Consider the following 16,547-nt stretch of genomic DNA (forward strand, 5'->3'; position numbering starts at 1 on the left):
TGATTTCTAATAAAATTTGCGGCATTCTCTATTTGTTGCCATAATTCTTGTCGAGTATTAACTTCTTGAGCAACAAGAACAAGTGTTAACAAGTGTCTTCATATGTCCCCAAAATAAAAAAATCCAAGGGAGGAAACTGACTGTTTAAATAATTTCGCACCAGCAAGGGAAAATGTAGTAGGGCGCCATCTTATATAAACCACATATCTCTTCTTTGATTTAAGGTGACTATTAAAGTTCATTAAAAAGGGTACTTTGAAGAAATTCCAAATATGAATTGCCGTTTAAATTTGCAGGTTTCAAAGGGACTATTAAATTATCGATAAAAATTAAACACCAAACATTTATTCTCAGTTCATGTTCAAAGTGTGCTTCTCTGACGGCATGTGGATTTTCGTTATCCCAAATATAACAATTTCTCCAGCTCCACACGCCTCTAAGTGTGAAAGTGGCTTTATCAGTAAATATAATATTGCTAACGATATTTTTATTTGCATTTGTCCTATCCATAATAAATTGTTCAAATTTCATTCGTCAACGAAGATCTGTAGGTAACAAGTTCTGCACTGAAGTAAAATGGTAAGATCTGAAATCCTCTTTTTTAATATTCTGAAAACTGGAGAACTGAATTACAGTTATTGCTGATAAACGTCTGGTTTTTAACTGAGGTTCATTAGCAATTCTTACTAACACTCATCCTCCTACTTCACTGTAATTATTTTGGAACGTCCTAGCTCTCGTTTTGGACGGAATGGACCAGTTTCCACCAATCGGTCGTAAATATTTTTAAAAGTCCTGCAGTGGAGTGGTCGTCCGTTAGGATATAATTGTAGATATTTTTAAGCAACAGCACGCCCTGCCCTGTATAATTTGCTTGTGTATAAACACAAACCATATTCCGCATTTGAAAAATTATTAGGACGTGGCATTTTCACAAAAAACTCTACTGTAACAGTAAGTGAATCTTTCGCTTTTCAATTACAATTATCGGTCTGACAGTTGTAACATAAATGAATGACATCAGCCTGCTAATTTTAAGTGAGCCCTACAAATTGTAAGGTTGATAATTTCTGAAGGGGTGATTTCATAATTTCAAGAGTTGTAAAAATATAATAACTATTAAAGATTTATAAAAATTTACGATTAGAATTAACAAAACTTATCAGCAACTTGGTTAAATTATTATTAAAGACACTCATGTGAAATAAGCAAAAAAATATGATTATATGTTAAGATTATTAAACATTACCTTTAAACGCAAATAACTTAAAAACCGCGTACTCTATCGCATTGAGACAAAATGAAATGTACGTAAAAAGTAATGAAAAATAAAAAAAACATTCTGAAATAATTATGTGGCTACAGTGGCGTAGATTGTAAGGGGGAAAGAGGAAGTATATATCCCTATAGCACGCCTCTGGTAACAGCGGAAAACTACCTTTTAACGCTAGTTAAAGTATCCAAACCTATGTAAACTATTTGTCAAGTTTGAACAAGAAATATTGGAAAATGTTAAAACAATGGGCTAAAATCATTTTAGAATATTTGTAATTAAACACTCTGTATCTCGGTAAGGAGGAATATTTTATTTATGTGTTTTTGGTTATATCTTCGTATTTTGTGCTAAGGTTTCTCCAGTTACTATATGAACAATTCTTAATAAAACACCCTCTATATCTTACCCATTAAGTTTATTCCCAATGTCTGTACGAATAAAGAATAACTTTTTCTAACTCTAGATTGAACAGCATGCATGATAGCGCATCTCTCTGACATGGTCCTCTGTTAGTTGTAAATATTTCTGAAAGATTCCCTTGTGCTCGCACTTTACAAACAACTTTCCTCATTGTCATTTTAATTAATTCTTTGTATCCTTTTGGTATTCCAAATTCAATCATAGCCGAATATAATTAAGGTCTGTCAACAGTATCGAAAGCTGCCTTAAAATCTACGAAGATGTAATGGCCGTCTATGTCGTACTCTACTTTTCAAAAAGCCTCTTTGGTAGAATCCTATTATATGGTCAGTATACTATGCCAATAGTTCGTTCAGGAACAACATTTTGTATGCTGTATTAAGAAGGAAATCCCTTTAAAGTTGGAATAGTCAAGCACGTTTCCTTTTTTGTGTAGGGCATATAATTCCAGTATTTCAATCTTCTGGTAATGCGCGTTCTTATCATACCTGTATTAATAGTTTGTAAAAGAGGGTTACAAATGTTTGCCAGTAGGTTATCTGCTCCTGGTGACTTGTTTGCGGCTAGAGACTGAATTGCTTTATTCATTTCTTCCAAAGTTAGTAGCTCAGTTTTCTCTTGTTCTAATATCTGTACCTTTAGCTTTACTTTCTCTATTAAATAGTGTACTAAAGTGTTTCTGTCATCTTTTCAGTATTTCTACTTTGTCGTTCAAAATAATGTTTCTAGGTCATTATTAGCTCTAAATTTTGATCTAAATTCTGCTTGTTCCCTTGTTTTTTAAATGTTTGACTTAATAGACTAATGGATCTGTACTTCTTCAGGACAGTTTTCTTTCCATTTAAAGAGACTCTTACTATACTTCTTTTGGTACTTTATTCGCTATCAATTTTGATATTACGTACTTGTCTAATTTCACTAGTTTTGAGGTCCGGCATAAGTTCTAAATTTTGATTTAATATTACTTTAATAAATAAATTTTTTATCTTTATATCGTTATTCCTTGTACTTTTCTATAGATAATTCTTGGAAGTAATCTTCGACTGTTCTTACTAATTCAATTTTGTTTGTTTTATTTTTAAATTTTATTATTCGACTTTTTCCAATTTTAGTCGAATTGAAATAGAAAATATCTTTGATATTGACCTAGCTTGATTCATATTTCTCACGATAAAGAGAAATAGAAAAACACTGACATATCTCAAAAAAACGGATTTTTATGCTTGATTAGACAGATAGATCGAGTTTGATGTTATTTCCTAAGAAAAATTTTTAAAATCCTATGACATATAATACTAATAATAGTTGAGGTCAGATAATCAAATTACATAAACAGTTTTAAACGATGAAATGATGCTAAGCAATTACCAGAATTAAAACAATTAGCTTTTAAATTTGCTGCTCAACAAAATAAATGTTATTAAAATCATATTCCAAGTTGCTACACATTATAGGTATTAACCACATTACAGTATAATTATATCATTATAAATCTTAACAAGAACTTTTTATCTAGCAGAACTGTTGCAGAAAATTTAAAAACGCAACATTTTTAAAATGCATTTCGTTCCGATATTGTCTTCACGACTTCCAGAGACTCCCACAAGAACGAACAAAAGCAATATACATCAGAAGATAACAATCTAAAAAGAAAAAAGCACGGAAACTTCGAGAGGTCAGTGCTGGATTAAGCCGAGCAAACACACGAAACATTCTTGAACTTTAACAAAGAGCAATAAATTAAAATGTAAAAGGAAATATTTGTATTTTAAGGAAAAAAGTTTCAAACACACATATTTATATTATTTGTTTTAATCGATCAAGTAAATTTTTAATAAATATAACAAATATAAGAACTCAGTCTTATAATTATGACGCACGATTAATATTAAAAAAGACTATTGTCTCTTATGCTCAAATATATCAGTAATAGTGTATTTAGAACATAATTACTAATTAAAAAAATCGGTTGCCTGTAAAGTCGGTTTTACGGGCGAAGATTTTACGTGACAACGTCTTTTTCTCGGTAGAATATTTATTGATATGAATATTATTAAATTGCACAATAGGAACAAGGAATTGAATGAAAATAAGAATTGCACAAATTTTAACTATAGAAATATATTTTGTTTACTAAAACATTGTACATGTAAACTTAAACTTAACTAATTTCCAACGCGCCTAATTCTCTAGTGCTGAGCGCGCAGCGGACCGATCATGTTTGAGTGGGAGAGAGACGCAAGGCATTCGCCGGTCAGGCGGGCCTCTCTCTCGTTCGGTGACTCATCGTAACAGACGTGAGCGGGCGTTACACTTTTTCATGAGTGACTCCGAGCCACAACCTAATTTAAGACGTTGTCACGTCAAAAACTATAGCCAAACAAGGACTAACTGGGTAACCTCAGATGAAATCAGTTTTCACAAGGTCAGGTGTGCTCTTTCGTAAAATCCTGGAACAACAGACTATACTTTGGCAAAATCCTACAGACCAAAAAGTCTGACATTATTTCAATTAAAAACAGTGAAGAAATGTTTGACAACTAAATCAAGACAACTAAATCAAGACTAAAATCCCTAAGACAAAGTTGCACTCACTGCAATCAATTTATTAAATTAATTGGTCTTTTCAGAAACAACATATCAATTTTTGGCAATATTAACATTTCTTCATAAATCCGTTTTTTATACGTCAACGCACCATTCTAAACACAAACGACATAAACACAAACGAATTGTCATTTTTGTAAACAAAACAATCAAGATGGTTGCAATAAATGCACGAATAATGATCTGAATTGAAAAAAAGTAAAAAAAAAGACGCAAAAAAGACAATTTTAAGTCAAAAATGATTAAGAAAGCGAGGCTGTGTGGAGAAGAATATGAAAATTATAAAGGTAATGTTGTACAAAAATCGGTAAGATAGTTTCGAAACAAATTCAGATGTCGCTATCGCGTCCATAACGAAGTCATGTTATTGTTACTTCTAATAAGACAGAGAAGATTATTTTTCACGTTAAGAACGGCTATGAATAACTATTCTGATGAGACTTTTTAAGTCGAAATACGTATCAATAGATACATAGACGCTTTGAACGTGAAATCAAATCTTTTCTGTCTTTTTCATTTCATGTAATGTTGTACCTGCAAGAAAACCAGGAGGAGACTGTCGGTAAGTTTTAAGGTTAAGATAGTTTTAAAACGTAAAATTATTATATATTTTTTGTAGTTGTCGCTTGAAGTGCTTTAAAAAAGTTAATGCGGATGGAAGGATGAAATACTTGCCAAATTTAGAAGCATGCTTACCAAGAATGCACAAGATTTATACTTACAAGGGCTTATGGGAAAGTATGAAGTAAAAAAGATACGACCTCGAAATTAAAATCAAAAGAATAGAAGATATAACATTAGTTACTCCGTGACAGACTCGGGTGGCAAAATTATTATATGTACATAAAAGAAGTGCAAAGAAGTTTTACAATAAAATGGTAGAAATTGCAGAGATATTCAAGACAGATACCACTGTATGTAGCCTGACGTTTAACTATATGCAAAGTCTTCAACTTTCACTTATTCCTGTACAGGAGACTTTTTACTTACGCCAACTAGCCTGCAACGTCTTTGGAATTTACAATATCTAAAAAAACAAGGGATGTTTTACACCTACCACCAGGGTCAAGCCAGAAAGGGTCTCAATGAAGTTGCTTCATTTTCTTATGAATTATATCAAGTCTGAAGTGCCTACTGCTGTGAAACATCTTCACTTATTTTCTGACAGCTGTTCCGGTCAAAACCGGAATCATACTGTAATAAGAGATAGTTAGTAGATACTGGAAGTTTTAAAACCATTAATCAGTACTTTCCACAACGTGGCCATGCCTTTTTGCCGAACGATAGAAACTTTGTGGCAATAAAAGAGTCATAAAGAACTTTGACAGTGTTTACCACCCAAAGAATATACAAAAATGATAATAAATTCTACACAACAAACAAAAAGTTTCTTGTTAAAATGGTGGAAACATCGAATATTTTTAAATTTAAAAAGTTGTGGCGTGAACATTAAAAAAAAACATGTTTGTCTACCGACTCAATTGGCAGAAAAGAAATGGATAGAAAAATCACTTTCCAGATTTCCAACTACTGCTATTTTTTTTTTTCATCAAACCAACCAGGGAATGTAACAGGATCGGAATATATTAATGGTTTTATCACTTACAACTATAAGCTTTAAAAAAGTTATAGAATTCAATTTTTACCAACAGTTCTGGCCTATCCGGATGGTAAAGTACCAATTAATAAAAAAAATTGAAGATATAGCAAGCACGTGGACTACATACCAGAGGAAAAAAGATTATTTTTTGAAGAGATTATGCAGTGGCCTACTACTGATGCAATTAATGATGATTGGTGCTTTTACTTTGTTTGACAGACAATCAAATTTTCCAACAAAAAAATAATTTTTTTATTTCAGTTCAGAAACAACATAAGACGCTTTTTTTTTAAACCATAATTATGACTTAAAAAAAAAACAATTTTTACAAAAAATATGTAATACCTAATGTACAGGATAGTGAAATGTTATTGCAACAATTAATTTTAAAGCAGTTTGTGATTTACTCAAAACTATAATTTCTGACTTATGTTGTTTCTGAAATAACCGATTTAAATAGAAAAGATAGAGAAACCTGACAATTTGATATCAAGAGAAGCTTACTCCAGAAAGAAATGCAACTTTCTCCGACATTGAAGGTGCATTCCATAATAACTCTATCGTGACTATACACAGAACACTGATTAGGAAGCAACCTATTGCTGCATGCAAACACCAAAATTGTGCAGGTAAATTATGCAAATTCTTCAATGCAGAGTTATATTCGTGTAGATGCATGGACGAGTTATCTACTCATGGGCAACGAAAGGTAACCCTTACAGAAGGGTACTATCACCAGCTCTATAGAACAAAGTTGTTGATAATTTTATTTAAGGACTTATCAATCAGGAAACATAGATACAAGGTGACTAAGGATAAATATCAGATGCTTTTTGTCTAAAGTATAAAAAGAAATTGTATCTAAATTAGATTTTGTCTGTGAATCTTTCAAGACAAAACCAGTTGCATACAAAAATAAGTGAAAACTCCTCGGTTTAGGTCAGCTGTTATTTAAAGAGAAACTGGTTAGAACCGGCTATGTACTTAAGGGCATCAGATTCTAAGCTCTCTTAAAACATATATTTATTGCATTGCCCATAGTGCTACGCTATTCTGGATATTTTATATATGTGAATAGACCACAATGAATTGTAATAAAAATTACAAATAATTGCAAAAGAAGATACTGTTAGAAAGAATCTATTCTGGAACTGCAGAATAGTTATAAGTAAAACCTGTAGGTTAAAACCTAAGCTGAATGACAGTTGTACTTAATTGATACTTCTTCTTAAAGTGCCTATCCGTTCCGGATGTTGGCGATCATCACGGCTATCTTTACTTTATTTATTGCAGCGCGGAACAGTTCAGTGGTAGTCGTGTTATACCACTTTCGTAAATTTTGAAGCCAGGAAATGCGTCTTCTTCCCGGTCCTCTCTTACCATTTACTTTCCCTTGGAGAATCAGCTGGAGAAGGCCGTAACGTTCTTGATTTCTCATTACATGTCCTAGATATTCCAACTTTTTAGTTTTGACGGTCATGAGAATTTCACATTCTTTCCCCATTCTACGCAGGACCTCCACATTAGTAACTCTGTCAATCCAGGATATACGTAAGATGCGCCTATAACACCACATTTCGAAAGCTTCGAGCCGATTCATAGATGCAACAGTCAGTGTCCATGCTTCCATTCCGTAGAGCAGAAAATTGATACTAACAATCAGTATCATCACTATACAAAGACAAGTGCGCATAAAGCACTGAAGATCACAAGAGCCCTGAAAAGCACAAGGATAGCGTCGCGCATCATTAGAAGCTGTCACTAGTCTCTTCGCCCTAGAATTTCACATTTCAGAGGTAACCTTTTTAATAACACTAATAGTAAAAGCTGACAACACGTAAAAACCCAGTGATGTGTTGAATCCTCTTGTTTAACGATCCTCAGACTAAATGCTAATAGCAATTATGTGTTACCCAATTATGTGTTAAGTGGTCAAATAAACGTCACTGGTAGAACCATAGTTGAGGAACCCATCTTTCAGATGAACTCAGATATGATAATACCAGAAGTCATCCTCACGGCAAGAATTAAGCCTTAATATCCTGAATCGCTATAGTATCAGCTGTTAGTTATATATCCAACTCTAGGACATACAGGGAGTAAAATAAGAAAAAATGCTAAAGGTACATTAAATTATATATTTAAGCATAAAATGCGTTTTACATCTGAATAAAGAATTATCTTGTATGAAACTGCCCATTACAATAAATGCACAACCCCAAATCACACTTTCTACACATCGTTCTAATAAAAGTACAATTTTCAAATGCGCACTATCGTCTTTTCTTGTTCAGAATGTATATCAGGATGTGATCTTGTCTGTCAAATCTGACGGTGTCGCTGGTACGACCACCGAAAGTGCTTGAAATTCAGGGTTTTTGTCGATCTGTACCTTTAGCTTTTGTATCATACTTCATAAGATATAAGGTGGTTATATCTCTGCAAAAATCGATTTGTTTTACTGAATTGCCGATCTTCTTATAAATATGCCAGGAAATTTCCAATGATGCGTCTAGTAACTACGTAAATAATGGCCACCACCATTTTTTCCTCTTCCACCACGATCCTTCTTCTCTTTTAAAGAAAACCTTTTTACAAGTGTCATTGATTAGATGCTATAAGAGGTAGAGACAGCAGTAACAATATTGTCGGACCAGCATACAAAAATTATGTCATTGTTGCGTTCAATAACGCCACTACAACCACCTCGACCGGCTTTTTTTTTGAAAATCAGTTATCGAGGGTAAAGGTATGCCCTTAGGTAAACGATTTTGTCGGATATTCGACAGTAGGTTAACACTGGTAAACAAGTTGTCTACAAAGAAACACTGGTAAACAAATTGTCTACAAAGAGTTTAAATAGTAAAGAGTTTAAATAGTATCTCTGTTTCTTCAAACAAAATTGGGTAGTTGCCTTGTTTAATGAAGTGTTCTGCAACAGCACTAATCTTTCGCAGTGACCAAGGTGACACTTACTTTTGTATTAAGTTAAGTGAGAATTATGAGCTGGATTTTAGTTTAATTAGAACAAAACGGATAACAAAACCTGTAGGTTAAAACCTAAGCTGAATGACAGTTGTACTTAAAATTGATACTAACAACGTAAGGATCAGTACTGTGATAAAAAATCCTACAAACACTACAAATGTGTATATTCAGTATCATCACTATACAAAGACAAGTGCGCATAAAGCACTGAAGATCACAAGAGCCCTGAAAAGCACAAGGATAGCGTCGTTAGAAGCTGTCACTAGTCTCTTCGCCCTAGAATTTAACATTTCAGAGGTAGCCTATTTAATAACACTAATACTAAAAGCTTGCAACACGTAAAAACCCAGTGATGTGTTGAATCTTCTTATTTAACGATCCTCAGACTAAATGCTAATAGCATATAGACACCCAATTATGTGTTAAGTGGTCAAACTCCTTCAACCACCTCGACCGGCTTTTTTTTTGAAAATCAGTTATCGAGGGTAAAGGTATACCCTTAGGTAAACGATTTTGTCGGATATTTGACAGTAGGTTAACACTGATAAACAAGTTGTCTACAAAGAGTTTAAATAATAAAGAGTTTAAATAGCATCTCTGTTTCTTCAAACAAAATTGGGTAGTTGCCTTGTTTGATGAAGTGTTCTGCAACAGCACTAATCTTTCGCAGTGACCAAGGTGACACTTACTTTTGTATTAAGTTGAGTGAGAATTATGAGCTGGGTTTTAGTTCAATTAGAACAAAACGGATAACAAATGAAAGGATAATTTGCATTATACTTACTGTATATTTAATGCTGCAATATCTGAGTTAACAGATCAACAAACTTTCAATAAATAAAATAAAAACATTAAATATCCAATGTAGATATATCTCAGTTCCTCAAAACTAACTGGGGATATTATCACTTGTGTGATAATATCCCCAGTTATCTCCAATAAAATAGTCCGCCAAAGAATATACACACATCCTTGGCTTTTTCTCCAGTCTGTCATACTCAGTGATTTACATTTATATTAATCTGTTGTAGACAGAGTATTCACAGGTGTCCTTTACAAAAGAAAAATACTAATTCCAGAACTTAGTTAATGTCGATTTAACGTAAATCGGCTTGTACAAAAATTCTTTCAAATGAAGGAATAAATACGGAATCCACGGAATACTTATACAAAATAAAATAATATCAGAGATTGCTGGGAATGAAATACTAGAAGCCGATAACATCGAGAAAAGCTGAAAAACTCTAAAATAACATAATAACGCAGCGACAGAATCACTTAGAGAAAGGAAAATAACGAACAATAACATATCAAAAAAGAATACCCCAAGTGAAGAAAAAAGAAAGCCTTTTTCAATGCAGAACACAATAAACACAACAGGCATACAACCACTATAAACGAATCAGAAATGAAACGAATACTTTAGTTAGACAAATAAAAAGGGAACACTGACAGAGCTTCTCAAAACAGATGAAACACGACTTCTACCAAACACAAAAATAAATATGAAGAATAACCAGAGGACAACGAAAAGATATGAACAAACTAATCAAAACGAAACACATTTAGAAGGAAACATGGGCAGACTACTTTTGATTCCTATTTGCTAAAGCTGACGATAATGATCCACCCACACTAGAGGTGACGACAAAAGAAGAAATAAATATTAAGGAGGAAGAGGTAAAGGAAACTTTAACGAAATTAAAAAGTAGAAAATCATTAAAAGAGGACCGAGTACATGACATGGACGTTTTCACCTTGTTTATGCCTGTGCCTCTTCAAGGAATGGGGTACCCGTACTGGGGTTCGTAGTAGCCATGATGGCATTAAGTTGGTGTGTCTTGAGGGAGACATGAACGCATGCCTTGTATTCGACTATCGGTCTGACAAAAGACAAAAGGACAGCACTTTCAGGAGGTTGAACCTCTGCCTCATCCTATCTAAGGTTTCCTGAAGGTCGGCCTTCCAGTTGAGAGTCCTTGTAAAACGAACTCCTAAGTAGAGAACCGAGGTTCTGAAGATGAGGTCTTCTCCTAAAAGTGATATCCAGCCCCGGACATCGCGACAATAGGGAGATTTAAATAGTATAGCTTGAGTTTTGGAGGGATTTATGGTCACTCTCTATTTGTTGCACCATTTTATTACTCTGTCGAGATAGTTTTGCGATCGTTCGAATACAGACCGTTGCTGCTCACGCTCCCTGTGAGAGCCTGAGGTAAGGATGGCCGTATCATCAGCGAATAGTAGGAGAGACTCCGATCCTTGCTGTGGGTGGGGGATGTCACTATTGTATACTGTGTATACAATTGGAGCAGGTATTGAGCCCTGGGGTACTCCAGCTTGTGGAGTAAAAGGAGTGGATAAGTGGTCAGCTATTTTGATCCTGATCGTCCGGTGAGAGAGATAGGAATTGATTAACTTAACGAAAGGTGTGGGCAATCCAGCAAGGTGGAGTTTTTCAATCAAGCCATACCTGATCGAATGCCTTCTGGACGTCTAGGAATATGCCTATGACGTGTTTCCTCTCGTTAATTGATTGTGAAATGAAGGTTGTTGCTTCTACCAATGCATTTTGTGTGGAGTGACCAGCCCTGAATCCGAATTGATAATCTGGAATTTGGAAGTGAGCGTCTAGGAATTCTACTAGAACCGAGTACTGAACGAACTCCTTAAATACGGTGGACCAGATCTGACCAAACAACTATTAAAACTAATCCAAAAAATAATAGAACAAAACAGAATTTCTCAAGAATGGAGATCAAGCATTCTAATACCTCTCGTCAAAAAGGGAGACAAATCGGACCCGGAAAATTACAGAGGAATTAATTTATTAAACACAACACTAAAATTAACAACCAAAGTAATAACAAATAAATTGAATAAAATTATAACACTGGCAGAAGAACTGGCTGGAAGATCATGTACCGACGCTATATTTAAAATGAGACAAGTGCAAGAGAAATCATAAGAATACAATAAACCGGCATATCTATGTTTTGTGGACCTTAAGAAAGTAATTGATCAGGTCAAATTAAAGGACGTTACCTACTTATTGTACCCAAGAGAGATACCTCTAGGAATAGTCAAAACGATAAAAAATAAACACAATAAAAGTAAAAGTAGAAAAACAACTAACTGACCCTATTGAAAATGGCAATGGGATAAGACAGGGAGATTCCCTGAGTCCTTTATTGTTGAATCTGATTATGGATAAAATAATAAAAAAAGTAAGAACTAAAAAAGAATAACAAATGAAAGAAAAACAACTTAAAATAATCTGCTATGCAGACGACGCAATACTACTCTCTCAGAGTGAAGATGATTTACAACGTATGCTGCACCAATTTAATATAGACAATAATAGTTCAAAAAAGACAAAATGCATGGTTATAGCAGCAAATTTACTAAAATGTAAATTAAAGCTGGAAGATCAGAAAATAGAACAAGTGATGGAGTTTAAATATCTAGGCATCACATTATCTAGCTACGGAAAGCTCGAAACTGAAGTAGAAGATCGAGTGAATAGAGCAAACAGAGCCGCAGGTTGCCTGAATGAAATAATATGGGGAAATAAAAATATCAGAAAAGAAATACAAGGCAGAATTTACAAAACAGTCATCAGGATGTTAGAAACAGCAGAGATGAAAACAGAAAAATTGATAATAAAAAACTATGAGACAGAGCTAGAAGTTATACGACGTAGATGTAAGGTGTAGAACATCATAGACTGGGTAAGAAATAGAAGCGTAAAATGGAACGATTATATAAGTCGAATTATATCAAATAGATTAGCAAAGACGACAAGAGATGGTTCCCCAATAGGAAGACGATTAGTAGGGAGACTACATAACCGATGGAAAGACAACTTACTGGAGGCACATAAAAAACAGACAGAGTCATGTCTACATAAAAAGAAGAAGAAGAAGAAGAATATGTTACTAGTGGCTCTGTATATTGTCTTGTATATTTGTTTTTTTTTTTTTTTGTTGTTTTTGTAATTTTATTGTCCCAGAGAATAGGGGTTTTTTCTAAGTTTATTGTCAGTCGGCATTTTTGTTATGTCATCCATATTATCTACTATCACAAGCTGGTCATCGGCAAAAATAATGTATACGTTATATCGTGGTCTATTTGTATTCTCATGATTGTGCATTGCCTTTGCCATTTTAGGAGAGAAGGATCCAGGTATATTTTAAAAATGACAGACAACACCTTTTCATTGAATTAATCACTTAGTTTGTTTCCCATTTAAATTGATACCGCATTATTTGAATACTACTTCTAGGTTGCTCTTATTGTCAAAGGTTTTATTGTCATGTTCTGTATTTTACTCCATAGCTCCTTGATCGGTATATTGTTCTTCTAGAGTGCCATATATCTACAGAGGTTGGCAATCATACGGTCTATTTTTATTTATGACTATGCTGTTGTAAACAACTCAATCTGAATTGATATCAATCACGTAGATTCTTCAACCAAGAATTCTGCCGTCGGCCAACAGATCTTCTTCCTTGAATCTTTCCGTATTATGATTCTCAAAATTTCATATTTTGGTCCCCTCATCACGTGGCCTAGGTATTCCAGTTTTCTTATTGGTATAGTGGTGGTTGGTTGTGTTTATATACCAACCCTCTCACTACTTCCTTATATGTAATTCTATCAGTCCATGATATTTTTAATACTCTGTGGTATAACCAGAGTTCGAAAGCCTTGATTCTTTTTAAATTGCATTTTTTTATTTGCATGTCCATGTCCCAGCTCCATATAATAATAATATTTAAAATGTATCGAATGGGAAGGGAGAGTTAGAAAAAACCGGGTAGGTTAATGAAACCGGGTACCTCTTAATTCTTCTAACTGTCTGCTGCCATCTATCAGACAATGTTAAATCTCATTTCTACATCGTTTAAGTAATTTGTGCCGGAGCAGTAAGATCTCGCCTGTTTTAATGTAGCAAACTCGATTTTTAAGGTAAGTTTATAGTTTTTTTTCCTCTACTGAATAACTAATACAATTTAAAAATTTAATACATGTAACCTAATATATTATCTTTAATTTGGCCAAAAATTTTAAATAATATTTCATAACCTAAAAAGTTAAATAATATTTAATGTCTTAGTTACGAGTTCGACAAAACCGGGTACTCCGAAAATAGACAAAACCTGGTACCCGATTTTATCAGACCTGTTGTTACTTCCAGTTTTTGCAGCAATTCTTTGTCTTTTCGCCAAAAAAACTACTCGTCACTTATGGGGTCAAAAAAGCATGCAAAATACAATAGGTGAAGTGCTATAACATAGGATGGGATACAAAAAAGCCTCAAAGTTTGAATGTTCTGCAATCCACTTTAGAAGATCGTGTGAAAAAAGTAATATGGTAACTCTGTTGAAGAAGCTAGTAAGAACGATAGGAATTACCTTTAATTGATTTCTGTTTTCTTATTTTAAATAAAAATAATTTTAGGTCTGGATCTATACAAGCTTGTGTTTAGCGCTGCCCAAGAGGATAAGCTGGCTTCTCATATCTTACAAATAAAAAAACTCTATTCGGATTTACTTTATTTGTACTAAAAACTCTTGCTTACGAACAAGCCGTACAGAATAGTATCAACCACAATTTTAATATAGAAAAAAATAGCTGGTAAGTGTTGGCTTTATTCGTTTTTGTCATGGCATCCAAATCTTCAATTAAGGACTCCAAAAGCTACTTCAATTGGACGAGCTATAGGATTCAACTGAGCAGCAGTAGTAAAGTTTTTACTCTGTTAACACAAGTTTATGACCAATAAAAGTTTCCTTCTGAGCGCATATGAAATGTTAATAAAACAGGAATTACAACGTTCCCCAACAAGTAGTCTAAAGCTATTTCTATGAGATAAAAATAAAAAATTCGTGCTCTGGTTTCCGCCGAGAGAGCAACCCTGGTTACCGCCGAAATATGTATTAGCGCAAGTGGTTCCTATAGGCCTACAATGCTGATTTTTCCTAGAAAGCTTCCAAACGCACAGCATCTCCTGGATCATTTACCGAGTTCCACCCAAGTGAATGGATCCAAACAAATTATTTTATTAAGTAGTTTAAAAAATTCATCGAGTTTATTCACCCTACACTAGGAAATTGTTTTATTGCTTCTAGATATACACGCAACGCAAACACAAAGAGGAAGTTGACAAATCTGGCCAGAGAAAATCACGTTATTATCATATGCTTTCCGCCGCATACTACGCACCAACTACAACCGCTTGACTTAATTTATGGCTCCCTGGAACACCTGTTATGGAGAAGAAGTAAGAAAATGGATGCTCCAGCATCCAGAAAGACGTGTTACAATTTACGAAGTGGGAGAACTCTTTGGTGAGGCTTTTGTTAAATCGGCAGTTATGTAAACTGCAATAAATGGCAGGAAGTCTAAAATTTATCCACTTAATCATGAAGTTTTTTCTTAGTGGATATTTGCTCTTTCAGAAACTACAGAGCGAGAACTAAATATACAAGAAAATAAATCTACGACACTCAAAGCTCCGTTACCTCTACCTCTCGATTTTCCTCAAGCAAACTGTAGCCGTATCGATTCTCCCCAACCAAGCTGCAGCCCTATGGATTTTCCCCAACCAAGCTGTACCTCCTCAAACTCCCACGCTGCAAATCGTACTAACATCTGTTTATCTCCTACATAAGCCACTACTAAATCTGATAGTTTACAAGCAACATTACCAAAACTAAGGCAACGATCTCCAAGGCAACCAGGAAGCCATCCAACGATAACAGGAGAAGAGGAAAGGCTGCTATAATAACATCATCTCCTTATAAATGTGAGTTGAAAGAAAATTTAAAAAATCTCCGGTCGTAAAAAAATAAAAGCTAAATGAACCGGACAAAAAAGGAAAAAACGTGGTAAAAAAGCTGCACAAAAAACAAAATTGGTTCCGAAATTAACGATTGCAGATTCTAAGAGTTCGGAGAAAGAAGAAACTAATGACGATGCGTGTCTATCTAGCTTAGAAAATTGACATTGCCATATCAAACTTAAGTCATTTGAGAATATTTTAATCTGCAGCAAACGTTTGCTACTTTAGCATAGCACAAGATACAATCAGTTTTTGGACTGGTTTTGTACCCGGTTTTGTTTAACTCTTCCCTATGCAGTCTGATTTCCAAATTAAGATTTCTGCACGTTAGGAAATATTTTACTGATATTTTTGTTCAATCACGTTACCATTTATTTTCAATATGTGGTGTATATTTTGTCGTCTTTTTGTAATTAGCATATATTTAATTTTTTTTAGCGTTTATAGTAATTCTCATCTAAGCACTATCATACTTAAGCTTTCGATTAGATGTTGTACTTCTTTTATGGTCGTTGCAATGATCACAGTGTCATCTGCATATCGTAAGTTGTTAATTAATTTTCCGTTTACGGTAACTCCCGCTTTAATATTATTGAGCATGTTTTTGAAAATAACTTCAGAATATAAGTTAAACAAATGTAGCGATAACATGCATCCCTGTCTAACTTATCTACAGATGTTCATTTCTTCTGACTGTTCCCCATCAATTTGAACTAAGGCACTTTGGTACCAATATAATATTTGGATTATCTTTATGATTTCACTGTCAATGTGCTTATTCATAATAAGTATTGATATTAGTGTTTCAT

The sequence above is a fragment of the Diabrotica undecimpunctata genome, chromosome 4 (genome assembly GCF_040954645.1).
Source record: "Diabrotica undecimpunctata isolate CICGRU chromosome 4, icDiaUnde3, whole genome shotgun sequence".
Lineage (NCBI taxonomy): Eukaryota > Metazoa > Arthropoda > Insecta > Coleoptera > Chrysomelidae > Diabrotica > Diabrotica undecimpunctata.